This window comes from Haliotis cracherodii, unplaced genomic scaffold (assembly GCF_022045235.1).
Source record: "Haliotis cracherodii isolate W230 unplaced genomic scaffold, xgHalCrac1.p SCAF_13, whole genome shotgun sequence".
In the NCBI taxonomy this organism is placed as follows: Eukaryota; Metazoa; Mollusca; class Gastropoda; order Lepetellida; family Haliotidae; genus Haliotis; species Haliotis cracherodii.
In genome coordinates this window covers 14,536,962-14,552,010 of record NW_027266268.1, presented here as the reverse complement: position 1 = coordinate 14,552,010, position 15,049 = coordinate 14,536,962, and the positions used below count along the sequence as shown (strand labels likewise).

The window sequence follows — 15,049 nt, the reverse complement described above, 5'->3', positions numbered from 1 at the left end:
GAGTCTTCACATTCTCCGAAAGGTTCTGGGTTGGTTTGACTAGGCGGCGCTTCCTGGGAGAAGTCCCATTCGCTGTCTAGGCTGCGTGTAGAAGGGGCAAGGGCCCTGAGCTGATGATGACTCTAACCAGCCTGACTGTGCCAGGATCACCCAAACCCTCTTTGCTGCATTTTTTATCTTGACCTGTAAAAAAAAATAATAATAATAAAAATAAAAAATAAAATAAAAAATAATAAATAATAATAATAATAATAATAATAATAATGATAATGATGATGATGATGAAGAAGATGATGATAATAATAATAATAATATCGTAATAAGTCGTATGGTGTTCTCTCACTCTCCCTTTCTTTTTATCTCTCACTCTTTCTCTCTTTATTTCTTTCTCTTTCTCTCTCTCTTTCTCTCTCTCTCTCTCTCTCTCTCTCTCTCTCTCTCTCTCTCTCTCTCTCTCTCTCTCTCTAGTATGCTCATGCTATATGTGACATTGGGTTAATAATTTTCAGCTTCCAAATCAAAGTATAAATGGCTTGTTAAACTGAATGTTCAATTCTTGATTTCCCCCTATTCAGAAAGCACGAAGATTGACTTTGTAGTGTTGCATAACAATTGATCTAAAATCAATGTACATTACTCCAAACTCGTATCACACGTGTCAACTTCAGACTCGTGTGGCCTTGGTCGCTTGGCTCCGCACACCGACGGCCCAGAGCCTCTTAGTCGATCTAATCTGAAATGTTGTGGGCGGATTCGCTCCAATAAAAAGGCAGCAGTGTTTGGGATAACTTCTTCGTGATTAATTCCTGTACTGAGAGCCAAAGCGAAGAAACACCCTGGGTTCGTCCAATTTAGCAGCGGCGCACGTTCAGTGCAAAATACACGAACAGTTTTCAGGGGTAGGTGTTAGAGCAGTTTAATTTTCAGCAATTGAATGTATGTACGGCATGTTTTAACGCCAGTGTGAATGAGAGTTTTGATAGATAGATGGAATGGACTAACTGCCATCTGTCTCTAAACAAATAAGAGAATGTTCGGGTTTATTCAGTAGAGAAAATGCATGCGCTGTTATGCAAGGTTTGTGATATCTATTGTGTGATTAATAGTGAACTGTTCTCCAGTTGAATTTATTTCATATACGCATATGCAACGTTCCTACAATTGATTTAATAGTTGATAGTGCCAATGTGAAAATTATGGTTCGGTAATTGTGCCTTAACGAAGACGTCTAATTCAAACTTAACACTAAACGCGCTATCATGTCACTGGATTGTCTGGTCCATCACTGCACAGGCCACCGACGTATGGTAGAAGTAGTGCTGTGCGGCGTTAGGAAGCAAACGCTTTTATTTTATGCAATTTAATGCAACTTCGTGTAGAGATACTTACCCTGTTCGCGAACACCTGGCGCCATCCTTGATTTTCATTGAAACATTCATATGATTTTCACTATTTTGCCTTTCACGCCAAATGGAATCTGTTTCGGCAGATAATCGAGGTTAATTATTCTCTTCAGGACATTTTGTATTTTCCAAACAGGACAAGAATATATCATTAGCGACCTTGTACCCTAGTACTTCTCACTAAGATGCTGTCACAGTGAATATGATTGATATCATGAGCATCGTATTGCCATCGAGTGGTCGATAAGTTACACCAATTGGAAGGCAGCTTGCCTTAATGTTTGTCGGGTATACATACACCTTGCATAGAAGTTGGGATTGAATGTTCATTACTCGTCTTATAGCCGGAGCAAACATGTTCATTACCCTTCTTATAGCAAGATTAAAAAATGCAAAGTGTTCTTCATTCTCAAAACGTCCAAGGTAACATTAAGAAGTAGAATGTTGTGATAGGAAATACTTTACGTAAGCATTTGTTCTGTATTTTCAAGTCATATGCTATATATCTTAACTTACAGAATGAATAAGATTCTACTTAGCGGCTGATGTCTCTAGGCCGGGAAGCCTTGAGCAACTGGAATGTTGGGTTGAACGTCTAAATAAATGAACGTCAGTACAAAATCAGCTTAAATGAACTGAGTCAGTTCGATACATGGTGTCAATACTGATTGTCAGTGATCCATTCATAAAATGTCGCTGCTGTTTTGCCTTTCACGCTCAATGAAACCCTTTTCAGTGGTTAATCGAGACTGGTTGTTCTCTGACGTTGACTTTTTTACATTAAAATGATTATACTTCTTATTTTTACTACAGGAAAATCAACGTTTTGGAACCCTTTTCAGTGGTTAATTGAGACTGTTGTTCTCTGACGCTGACTTTTTTACATTAAAAGGATTATTATTCTTATTTTACTGAAGGAAAATCAACGTTTCATTTAACAATAGATTTTATTCTTCAGTGTTTCCATACGGGATACCATTGAATGGGAGATTGAGTGAGTTAGGAGATTATCAGTGTAAAGTTAGTTTGCCTGTATTTTAACCGGCGCTCGTTCAGTTCAAAATTCAATTTTAAGTGGGGTATGGATCTGAATTTAGGAACATCGATAATAGCCTTGAGACAACGTATAGCAGTACATTTCAAACATTGTTTCTTACATTATATTACATACTGTCAAATAGTATACGACTGAAAATATGCAGCTCAGCTAATTCGTTAGCAATATCACTGTAATCGCTATTATCACACCTAATTGTGACGCAAATGACTTGAAATACACTTTCTCCTTTATTTCTGTGTTTTCTTCTTAACATGTATCCCTAAGCATACTGTCCAAAAGGATCGTATCAACGTGCCTCTATCTGAATGTTTGGAACATTTCAGAAGTATTTGAATTGCGAATCAGCCACGTTCTGGTCTCTGACATATTTGAAGAAATTGAACTGTGAAATTACTGTATCCAAAATTAAGCAGTTAATTCCCCCAAGCGTGCAAAATCACATGGGCCGGACTACATATTGAATAAACATTTAATTAAACATAGTAGCTTTTTAATTAACATTTTGCATAAGATGTTTAACTGCATTTTATAATCAGGCCTTTTCCCCAAATCGTGATCTCAGAAGTGTTAGTCCCAGTTTTCAAAAAGGGTGACGTTACTGACCCGGATAATTACAGGGGGATCAGTCTTGCTGATTGCTTCATTAAACTTTATACTTCTGTATTAAATCAAAGACTAATAACTTGGTCTTTAGACAACGATGCCATCACAGATGTTCAGTTTTTTTCAACGCCGTCGTAAACTGCCGGGCAAAAGAAAGTATACACCCATGTTTGATGGTAACAAAAAGGATAGAATGTTTATTCGACGGTGATGTTTTTGATACGGGTATCATAGTCGTACTTTGGACCTTAAGGTTGCAGCGAATGTTTTTAGCCCAGTAATGTTTTGATAACGTTTGTAGTTTTTTGGTCAAATCCAATTTTCAAGTGTATACTTTCTTTTTGTATTGGGATTTAATATTTGTTCAGCTTCAGCTGCAAAATCAGACCTATTTTTATTTAAAACTATATGCCTCTACCATTTTTTAAGAAAAACACCTTGCAACGATGAATTTTGTGGCAGGCAGTTTCTACTGGGACAATTTATCGGTCCCTATTGTTTAGGTTTAATAATAATGATAATTATAATAAAACGTTTACTTCTGCGGCAATGCTGTTATATGAACAAGGCCAATGAGCAACATTTGCTCTTTACAAATTGTGTAAATGGCGGATACTCCCTGTAAGGAAGTACATGCTTACCCTTGTTTTATACAATGGTGTATGCTGAGCTAGGTCGCTACCCATTACAATATATAAGAATATACAATATAATCAAATGTTGGAGCAAATTGATAGTTACTGATAACTGTATCCTGCGTGGCTGCTATGAATTGCTATACGATTAAGAGGTAACCCCGTAACGCACAGAGTTGGACATATCAGGTAAAAAATATATTGACGACTATCGGTTATGGTGAAATGTGGTATAAGAAATATTAGTTATTTTTTCGAAGTTTTTGGAAGTTATTTGGCAAGTTCTTCCAAATCTATTATTTATAAAAATATTGTTGCTAATAATACTTGACAATATAATCTTCGGAAGTCTATCCCTGCTTTATACCAAAAACATTTTGTCGACATTTCGACTATCTTCACACAATTTGGCCTAGAAACTGGAAGGGATCAGCGATTTAATGATAAGCCACTGTGCCCAACTTGTCCCAGTGATAGTGACGATGAGTTTCATCTTGTCCACTATACGCCGATCTATATAAGGTGTACATCAAATACAGTAAAGCACGGTTATAACGAACACGCTTATAACGAACTGACGGATATAACGAACTTACTTTTTTGGTCCCGACTATTTGCTGTAGTTATGATGTATATATGCTTATAACGAACTACGGTTATAACGAACTAAAAATAGTTGTCCCGTTGAGTTCGTTATAAACGTAGTTAACTGTAATAAGATTGGAACAGCCATGCAGTATTTAAACTTTACAATTATTTAGCATACACAATGTTGTGCAGCTGGTTCACCTTGATAAACTTCTGTATAGAGCTGACATGTTGAGAGCAAGTTTAATACAAGATTATATTCATAAATTACATCTCTATCGTGAAGATGATGTCTGCTCTGTCCGGGACCATGCACTCCAATCGATTGTTCTTTGAGGAGATCATGGATTTCTTGGGGCCCGTGAAGATCCGGGTTAGAATAGGTCTTCAGCAACCTGTGCTTGCCGTAAGAGGCAACTAGGCTTGTCGTAAGAGGCGACAAACGGGATCGGGTGGTTGATGCATGACATCGTATCCTGGATAGTCTGGTCAAGACTCGATTATTCACAGACCGCCGTCAAATAGCTGGAATATTGCTGAGTGCGGCACTAAACAACAAACAAAAATACAAACACAGACTTCTAGTATGGGTCAATAGAACTTATGAGGGTCAATAGAAACAATCCTTGGAGAACATCAAAACATGTCAAAGGTTTGTCCCCGATGGGTTCCTTGACTCCATCTGATCATATAAAGGTCACGCTGTCATCACCCCTAATGCTCTGTTAACCCGATACAGTAGCAACCCAGAAGACTTCAGTTAGGCTTGTGACCGGTACCTGGATCTATCACTGTGGTCCCAAGAGCACAGATCATTTTTCAGTTCTATGTATGCTAGGCTGAAAACCTTTTGATGCCCGCTCATAAATGACATGTGTTAAACGCACGAACACTGGCTTTATGAATTTATCTACATTCCATTGTCCGCTGAATTATCTGTGTTGGTCTGTTACAGCCTACTGAATCTGTGTTACGTATGTTACAGCCTGCTAAATGTATTTGTTACATGCATTACAGCTTGCTACAGCTGCTCATTCAATCTGTTACAACCTGATGAATCTATGTATTAAATCTGTTACAGCCTGTGGAATCTATGTGTTCAATCTGTTAAAATCGGCGGAATCTATGTGTTCAATCTATTACAGCCTGCTGAATCTATGTGTTAAATCTGTTACAGCTTGCTGAATCTATGTGTTACAACTGTTACAGTCTGCTGAATCTATGTGTTCAATATGTTACAGTCTGCTGAATCTGTGTGTAGAAATGTGTTACAGTCTGCTGAACCTATGTGTTCAATATGTTACAGTCTGCAGAATCTGTGTGTAGAAATGTGTTACAGTCTGCTGAACCTATGTGTTCAATATGTTACAGTCTGCAGAATCTGTGTGTAGAAATGTGTTACAGTCTGCTGAATCTGTGTGTAGAAAAAGGTTACTGTCTGCTGAATCTGTGTGTAGAAATGTGTTACAGTCTGCTCAATCTGTGTGTAGAAATGTGTTACAGTCTGCTGAATCTATGTGTTAAACCTGACACTGTCTGCTAAATCTACATCTGTTATAGCCAAATAAATAAATTTGTTGCCTCCGTTACCGCTCGATACAGCTACTGGATCTATGTGTTCAATCTGTTACAGGCGGCTGATTCTAAATGTTACATCAGTTACAGCTGCATCCTGCTGAATCTATGGGAGACTTTTGTTATAGCCTTCCAAATATATTTATTACATTCGTTACAGCTTGCTACATCCTGTAGAATCTCGGTGTTACATCTGTTAGAGCCTTCTAAATGAATCTAATAATCTGTTACAGCCTGCAGTATGTTGAGGGAGACGTTGGTGGCGTTGGTACTGATGCTAGGCCTGACTCACACCGCCGCTCAACACCGGAAGCGCGCCATGGGACAGCTGGGACATGCGCTGTGGGGCGACATGTACATCCGGTCTAAAGGTCAACCAGTTTTCTTGTCTCCTCAATACTATTTATGTATCAGAGCAAAATACATATGGTCCTTCGGACTATCTATAATTCTATCTATTTATGACATGCTGATACGTATTTTCGTATATGACACTTGACGTATTTTCACTTTGGTGGAGCCCACGAGCACGAATATGGTACTGAGAAACCTAAAACAGGGATTTGAACCAACAGTCATAGGTTTCTGGTGTGCCCGACAGCCTCCTTGGTCCTGTGGTAGAGCGTCCGCCCGTAAGCGGGGTTCGATCCCTGGCCGCGTCATACCAAAAGACGTTAAAAGATGGTACTTGTTGTAACCCTGTCTGGCGCTCGGGATTAAGGGGCTAAAACAAGGACTGGTCGGCTCGGAGTCAGTATACTGTGTCTGAGTGGGGTATTCATGTTAAACTGCGGCATGGTATTTTAGTGGGCTAGCACTATTAATTGGCATCAGTCCGAACTAGCACAAGCAGCCACACACACACGTGCATGCACCTCGCTATATAAGTGCAATAATCTTGGACGCGACGTTAAACCCCATTTCACCTCACCTCACCACGAAGTCGAATCTTGCTCCTTAGACCAACCACAACTGCGGGTAAGTAAGTTAGTGTGTAGACATCTACCCTGTTTCAACCTTATTGCATGTGGGCGGTAGACTAGCCTAGGGGTTAAAGCGTTGGTCTGTCACGCCTACGGGTTCGATTCCCTAGGTAAATGGATACAATGTGCTAAGTTCATTTCTGGTGCTATTGCTAGGAGCCATGAAACCCTACTCACGCACCTTATTGCTATCAATATCGACGGCGGTTTTATTCTGAACAAGTAAGAATGCGGTGCCTTCAAGCATAAACAATAGCCCTGTTAGTTACTATTCAAACAGTGGCACATCAGACAAGTCTGTCCCGCCGGGTGTTCAAGGCAAGCTGTATATAGAGCATTATAAAACGATTAGTTATATTTTGAGACGCAACCACGTCACTGTCATAAACAGATTAGAAAATCCTGCAAATCTGTACAGCCAATAGGATACTCTCAGTGTATTCATCAAGCGAGTTGAGAATCTCGTTGTCTTGATAAATTACAGTTTATACGCTGGGATGCGATGCTTTCTATTTGTGGACAGAGAAGCTAATAATATTTGCCGCTTGCCTGAATCTCCTCACATTCGTTATTTCGCCGATCGGTCAAGTGGCTTAAACGTCGAGCAATTCGTTAAACCTCGTCAGTTTCCGTGATCGTATCAGCATTTGTGTTTCAGTGTGTGCAAATATGAGGTGAACAGTTACGAGGGGTACCAGCCGAATGAATAATATGAACTACTGTTAGGTTGCTTCTTTTTAAATATATAATACTTAATTTGGTGCGCATGCATATATCTAATACATATCCGCCAAGTTTGGTGATATTCATAGAATGACTGGAAAAAAGCGTGCATATTTTGTATTAGAACACATGATTTGTTTGCTTGTTGTTTAACGCCGCACTCAGCAATATTCCAGATATATGCCGAGGACATATGAGGGAAAATGTACCATCGTGCATTTGTATAGAAGCCCAGTCGTCTTATACGTGTCAGTTAGTTATGCAGAGTTGCGTCCCTTAAGCGTATCCATTATGATCGTGGGTTCGAATCCCAGTCTCGACCTGATTACGCTTCTAGGTTTGTCAGCATCACACCCGTGCTCGTGGGTTACACCAAAATTGTAAACGTCTGAGACCTGCATCACTTGGGGCTTCACCCCAAGCTGACATGTCGTGATAAAACACTGGAATACTTCTCTATCAGGGGCGGTCGGGTACCCTAATGGTTAAAGCGTTCCTCGTCACACCGAAGACCCGGGTTCGATTCCCGACATGGGTACAATGTGTGAAGCCTATTTCTGGTGTCCCCCGCCGAGATATTGCTTGAATATTACTAAAAGCGGCGTAAAACCATACTCACTCATTTCTCCATCAAAGGAGTTAATCCACTCACCCACTCCTAAGCAGTCTTGATAACATACACGTCAGTGCGCCCACTGGAAATGTTTCCGGCTTGTGACTTCGCCTACAGTCATTTTACCCCCTCAAACTTTACCACTTCATTTCACACATGGAAAAGCTGTTGACGTTAGATTAGCTGTAAAATAATCACAAACTAACTTTAACAACTCATCAATGTCATAAAGGTGAAATTGATTATATGATACTAATCACATGACGCGTGGGTGGCCGGCAGTAGAACGCACGCACACAACACATCGAGGTTATGTCAATCGAAATTTAGGCTAAGTGCTAATTTGATCACGTAACTAATTGGTGATTTCGGTAACTAAACAGATGCAAGCATCTTTGCTTGCACCACCAAATTAGTTCCTTGCATTTTTAATTATTCACAGCAAGTTTCGGGAGGTTCTGTGGTCTGGCTAAGACGGTATAGAGTGAGTGAATGTTGTTTTAAGCCGTGGGTAGCAACACTGTATATGTATCACGGGCTTGTGGTAGCCTAGAGGTTAAAGCGTTAGCTCGTCACGCCGAAGGCCCATGTTCGATTCCCCACATGGGTACAATGTGTTAAACCCATTTCTAATGTCCCCCGTCTTGATATTGCTTGAATTTACTATGCTGTGAAGCATAGGTGTGAAGCAAATGTTAAAACTATGTTTAACTTATGATGAACGTATTTCCAGAAACAATGAAGCTTTGATAAAAAAAATCTGCCTTGAATCTTCTAAACTATCGGGCAAAAGAAAGCATACGCTTGAAAATTAGATTTGACCAACAAGTTACCAACGTTATGAAAACGTTTCGGGGCTAAAAAAAATCGCCGAAGCACCACAACAAGGGTCCAAATCACATCTATGATACCCGTATGAAACACATCAACAGCGAAAAACATTTGTTTGTATGTTCAGCCACTATTACACATGGGTGTATAGTTTCCTTTGCCCGGAAGTGTATTACATCTCCATTCTGTTGATATTAGCCTTAGATGCATTCGTCACCATCGCTTCGTTTCGGAAGTGATGTCATAGCTCCTATCTTGTGAGAGTAATTTGATTGGACGGCTCTATTTAGCGTCGTGCTATTTGTCTTGGGCTCAGAATGAAGCTATGGTAAAGGCATGGATCCATGGTAATTATCATGGTGATGTAATACCTGGAGTAATCAGGGGTGAAATATCGCCCACTTTTGCCGACGTGACCTTTTGCCCATAGCGAGTTTTTAATGAAAGCGACAAAACCCTTTCCATATTCAAAGGAAATTTCAAAAGCAGAGTCGATTAAACGATTCCAACTTTATCATGAGCATGTGTACATGAATCGCTATAAACTAGTGATGATACCAGGTGTTCGCGATAAGGTGAGTGTATCCTGCCCTTCCGGTGGCACCGTAACAAACACATGCAAAGGCAAGTCAATTGTTAACTTGAAGGAACACAGAAACGTATAGTCAAACTTGTGAATTGCATCATTTTGTCCCTGATGCGCCCAATTTGGAAACGTCCTTTTTGAAAGACCGTTGATCTGGGAAAATTATGGTCAAATCAAAATAGGGAATTGTATCATAGGCGATATTACATGCATCATCTCAATGAGTGGGTGAGTATGCTTTTACGCCGCTTTTAGCAATATGCCAGCAATATCTCGGCGAGGGACACCAGAAATGGGCTTCACACTTTGTACCCATGTGGGGCATCGAGCCCGGGTCTTCGGTGTGACGAGCGGACGCTATAACCACAAGGCTACCCAGCCGCCCCTCATCTCAATGAGTATCTCACAATGGGTACAATGTGTGAAGCCCATCCTGGTGTCCCCCGCCGTGATATTGCTGGAATATTGCTAAAAGCGGCGTAAAACCATACTCACTCACTAGTATCTCAAAACAGGTGACGTACACCTGTCGTCTCAGACAACATGAGGGTCGCAATTTTACAGTAATGGGCAGAGTAAAGTGTGTATTTTCCAGTGTATACTTTCTTTTGCCCCGCAATTTACACTGGATCATCGAGGAGGAGGATCTTTATGTTCGCACCAACTCCTTGCAACGTCAGCAGAAATGATATGTGACGTGACGGCGCTTACTTTTGTATGTTTCAGATATGTTTCACATACCGAAGCAACGGTCAGAGATTGTCTCCCCTCACCGCTCTTCTTACACGGATTTACATAAAGACATTGAGCGTTTGACACGCATGCGCAAGTCTGACAATAACGCCGGAAGAGGCAGCTGGTTACGGAAGCTGGTTCTCATGCGTGCGCTGATGAATCAACCTGTGATTCAAAAACGACTTGAATTGAACTGTGATACAACCCGCATTACTATTCAAATAATATTGGAGTACTTGCGGAGCGGAAGAATATGTGGGTTTAGGGTAACAACAGTGCGTTTCGGACTGGGCGGAAGGAGGTAAACCGGAAGTACTATATAACATTGTCTGAAGCCAGCCTAACCTGATCACACAGTTGTAAGGGACATGGGAATATTGTTTAAATATACAGTGAAACCCTGTTAATCCGAACACCCCACGTTCCGGATGAGTATGTTTGGAAGGTATATATATATGTGCGTAGTGTATATATCATATACAAACTGACCCCTACTGTGATTCCTGTATTTCGGAAATTTGTTTATCCGGACTGTTTCATTTCCGGACTGTACCGTCCGGATTAACAGGGTTTCACTGTATTTGTTTCATTGGTTCTACTGCTTTTCCAATAACAGACATTGCACACACTGTGAACCTTATCGTGGTAACGATGCAGTGGTCCTAGACATTATAACCTCAGACTAATCTTCACATTTCCCCATGTGTGCGGTCAATGTTATGTGGGTGACGCGTGTAATGAAATACAGAAAGCCTATTTCAGAGAAAGTACTGCTGGTGGCAACGACTTTAAATCAGCGAGTGTGTGCATTCGTCGCTAAAGGGCGTTGTGGCCATATGCGCTGGTCGTGAGAGGGCGTTGGAGAGCAGAGGAACACAATCAGCGGAAATGTTTTGAACGCTCTGCTTGAAGAATGGCTGATGAAGAGGACAAATAGATGTCGCTGCATCAAAAGCGTGGATATGTTTTGTTGTTTGTTAATTTGCAGTGTGACATTTGTGGTAATATGCTTGAAGGTGATACGGCAATGTACATAGTTAGCTCTGTATTGTGAAAACTCGCTAGTCCGGAAACCCCGCTAGTCCGGAAACCCTGCCTTCCGTGCGAATACTGCTGAGAAGGCCGCCATGCGTACACATGGACTTAACCACTATGAATTTGGAAATTTAAGAATACGGAAAATTTCACAGCGAAAACTGAAGTCCGGATTAACGAGATTTCACTTTATAATAGATAATTATAAATATCTATCTAGTAAGGCGGACTAGTAGCATCATCCCGCTACAAGAGCAGGGGGCTTATGTTCAATGAATGTTCAGCCTAGATCTAGCAATATTAATATAGGGGCATGTGGGACACAGTGTCTATGATAATTAACTGCTAGAGTTACATCTGTAATACAACTGAAGTTGGCAGCGTCGCGTTTGAACGTTTCAATCAAACTTGCTTGGAATTTGCTGCCAATTTGTCAGGGTTTGGTACTCCTTTAATTCCTCACGAATGTTTAAGAATCGACTTCAATATGTGTTTGTGCATTTATGAAGGTATAAACTGAAAAGCCGATGTGCACTTTGTGTAAAACCCGCGCTTTTACGTTTATACTTCATAAACCCAAAAACATATTGAAGTCAATTCTTATAAATAAATAAATAAATAAATAAATAAATAAATAAATAAATAAATAAATAAATAAATAAATAAATAAATAAATAAATAAATAAATAAATAAATAAATACGTTTTATTTATTCATTAACACATAAACACAGTACACAACAACACGATGTCTATGACGTCGTTCAGCGCAATAATGCAACACGAACCCCACCAATTCTAGTATCAGCCAATCAGGAAACTGTAGTCCGTAGGTGGGCGTTGCCTAATGTTGTTTTCGGAAACATAAACGCAAAAAGAAATTATTAGTTAGCCAATCAAACGCCACGGAATGACGTCATATTATTTATAACATTGTAATAATCGATTCAGGAAATGGTCAATTTCGATCAACAATCATGTGAAATGAATTAGAAATTATCGCTAAACTGGCGAAATAGGGGTTTAAAATGAATACTAGTCCGCCCTAAATATTAGTACGCACGGGACAACGGACAAGCGGCTATATCTGAGGCTAGTTGTAATCTGTAGTCGAATTGAGTCCGTTATTTTGTCTCCTGTGTCAACCATCTCTCACAATCCATTGGCGTTTCTTTTATAAGAATAAAGTGGTCTCTGATGTCATGTTCGTGTTTGCGTTGTGTGCAGAGTGCTCCAGGAGTCTAAAACCACCACAGACAAACACTGTAGACACGCGCGGAGTCCACACTATTAGTTAAGACGTGATTGTGTATCTGAAAATTGCTTAAACCTCGTACATTGATCTTGAAAGAGGTTTGTTTTTAGTATAAATAATGTTGAGAGGTTTGCCGTATATCAAGTATTATCTTAAGATAGGTTTACACGTTAGTGAGGAAACAGAGATATATTTGGATCGTTTAAAGGCCCCAGTTCTTTTTGGGGTCTTGTAATATTACAGTATCAATATTATTGTATACGTATTCCTCTTTTGCTGTAAATAGGGCAGATCAAAGGAATCGCAAATTCACCGCTAATCCATCCTCGATTATCTAGCGCAGAAGATCTTTATCCAATAATAACATATAACGTCAGGTACTGACGTCATCATCTATTTCTCTTTTATCATCAACTTTCAAAGAGGTTTATTTGACGAGTGTTTTGAGGTCATGTCAGTCATATAGGACTTAAAAAACGAAGCTTTCGACGCGAATAGAGTATTTATCAGAATGGTGCTATAATACCCTTGATAAACGAGGATGAAAAAAATCAGCCGCTATCTGTATCAGCCGATATTATCCCTCGGATTCTCATCGGCCAGTGGGGTAACATGACACACCAGTCGACGAGACCAAGGACAATGAGTAATCTCCATCAGTGGACAATATATTCGACCCGATTACGACCCTTGATTTATAAGCACCACACCCACGCTCGTCTGTTTGCAAACTGTGGTAAACGTCAAGAAATATCCAAAGTGGGGTCTAAGTGATTACCTATTTACCGATGACAAGTGACAATAATCAGGCAAAGAGGCAAGAGAGTTAACTGACTTTAAAAGTCCAGTGGAAACTGGACTTTTTTAGTCAGTTAACTCACTTGCCTCGGGAAGATGCACGATTTGTGGATCCCGTCACGTCTACGGAACGCAACTCTACACTACACTGAACTGCCCGCGCTCCGTGGTTACGTTGCGTTCAAACGATCCACGTGAAACATAATATTATTTACAACAATTTTTAACTCAAGTACGTTTACTCGAAGAGTACAAACAACACAGGACATGGATCCTACACTCATCACCAGCATCAAATTGATGTTAATACTTTCAGCCTTGTAGTTAAATCCTGAAATTCAGTTTCTGCAGTAGTATTTACTGTGGATCGTATACCGAAAGCATCCTAATCCTTCCTCGGAAAACAAGGGATGTTTCTTATTGTGTGTATATCTACCCTCGTCTTTTCAACTGCTGCTACAGCGGAACCGCGGAATCCCATAATTATGATTACCAAGATGACACAGTAACATTAAACTGGAGGTGTACTTTTATTCTTACATTTTCCCGAACTACGCCAGTGGTTGCATACATGTCATGTGTTAACACGAAGAGGTCAACGTCAGTTGGTATATTCATGAGTATAATTCGGTATTGAAAATCAATATGATGGCGTTCATTTGTTTTGTTTTTTCAAATATTGAGTAAATGTTACGCTTCAAAATGGATTGCTACAGTTTCATGTAATCAAACCGTTCATCATTCAACTGAGGCATTTATCCATGGCATAACGCTAGGCAAATACCGATTAACTTAGCCTCGTTATGAATCCGGTATTTAGTCTTGAAAATAATAGTGAACGTGTTTGTCTGTCAGCTTACAATGAATAGCGGGAAAAAAAGATAATGCACCATTTAAATGCATGTAATTACTGTGTGAATGTTGACGGAGCTGTTAACAGATTAACAATGACAGACTGTATAAATATACGTGTGGTTGTGGGCGATGCTATCAATTTGGGAAAACAATGATAAAACAGAACAAAGACGCGCTTGTTGGAAATCCGACACAGGGGAAAATACAAACAACGGGCCATTATTTTCTTGATCGTCAAGGAATCAACACATTAAATGGTTCTCACGGCAAAATCGTGATAGGTTCATTATCGTCAATGAGCAAGGCACCGGGTACTTGTTCATTAAAGCGTCGACTCAGCATTTTCTTGGATGACGCAACAGTAATACTTTATGACTCGATCAACACACATTTTTTCGGTACTTAACTACAACAACACATCACTACTTGATTGTCAAGCATTACTTGATCTTTAATGAGAAAGGGGTGGAGGAAGGGGTAGGGTGGGTGGGCGGTGGCGGGGGTAGGGGTGATGGATGTTGGCTAAACTGACGCAGTTTAGATGTGAGGTGAGGTGAAATGGGGTTTAACGTGGCGTCCAAGAATAAAGCACTTATATAGCGACGTTCATGCACGTGTGTGTGTGTGTGTGTGTGTGTGTGTGTGAGTGGCCTAATGAGATACCATGCCGCAGTGTAACATGAACACCCCACTCAGACACAGAATACTGACTCCGAGCCGACCAGTCCTTTTTTTCGCCCTTTAATGCCGAGCGCCAGACAGGGTAACAACA

General features: G+C 40.1%; 1 long non-coding RNA gene across 1 annotated transcript; it reads left to right on the top strand.

The window, feature by feature from the left end:
* Positions 1–811: 811 nt before the first annotated feature.
* On the top strand, positions 812–11,977 carry LOC139458954 (uncharacterized). The gene is made up of 3 exons (XR_011652677.1): positions 812–899; positions 6,098–6,235; positions 10,327–11,977. It is a non-coding gene; the product is annotated as an uncharacterized lncRNA (long non-coding RNA).
* Positions 11,978–15,049: the final 3,072 nt, after the last annotated feature.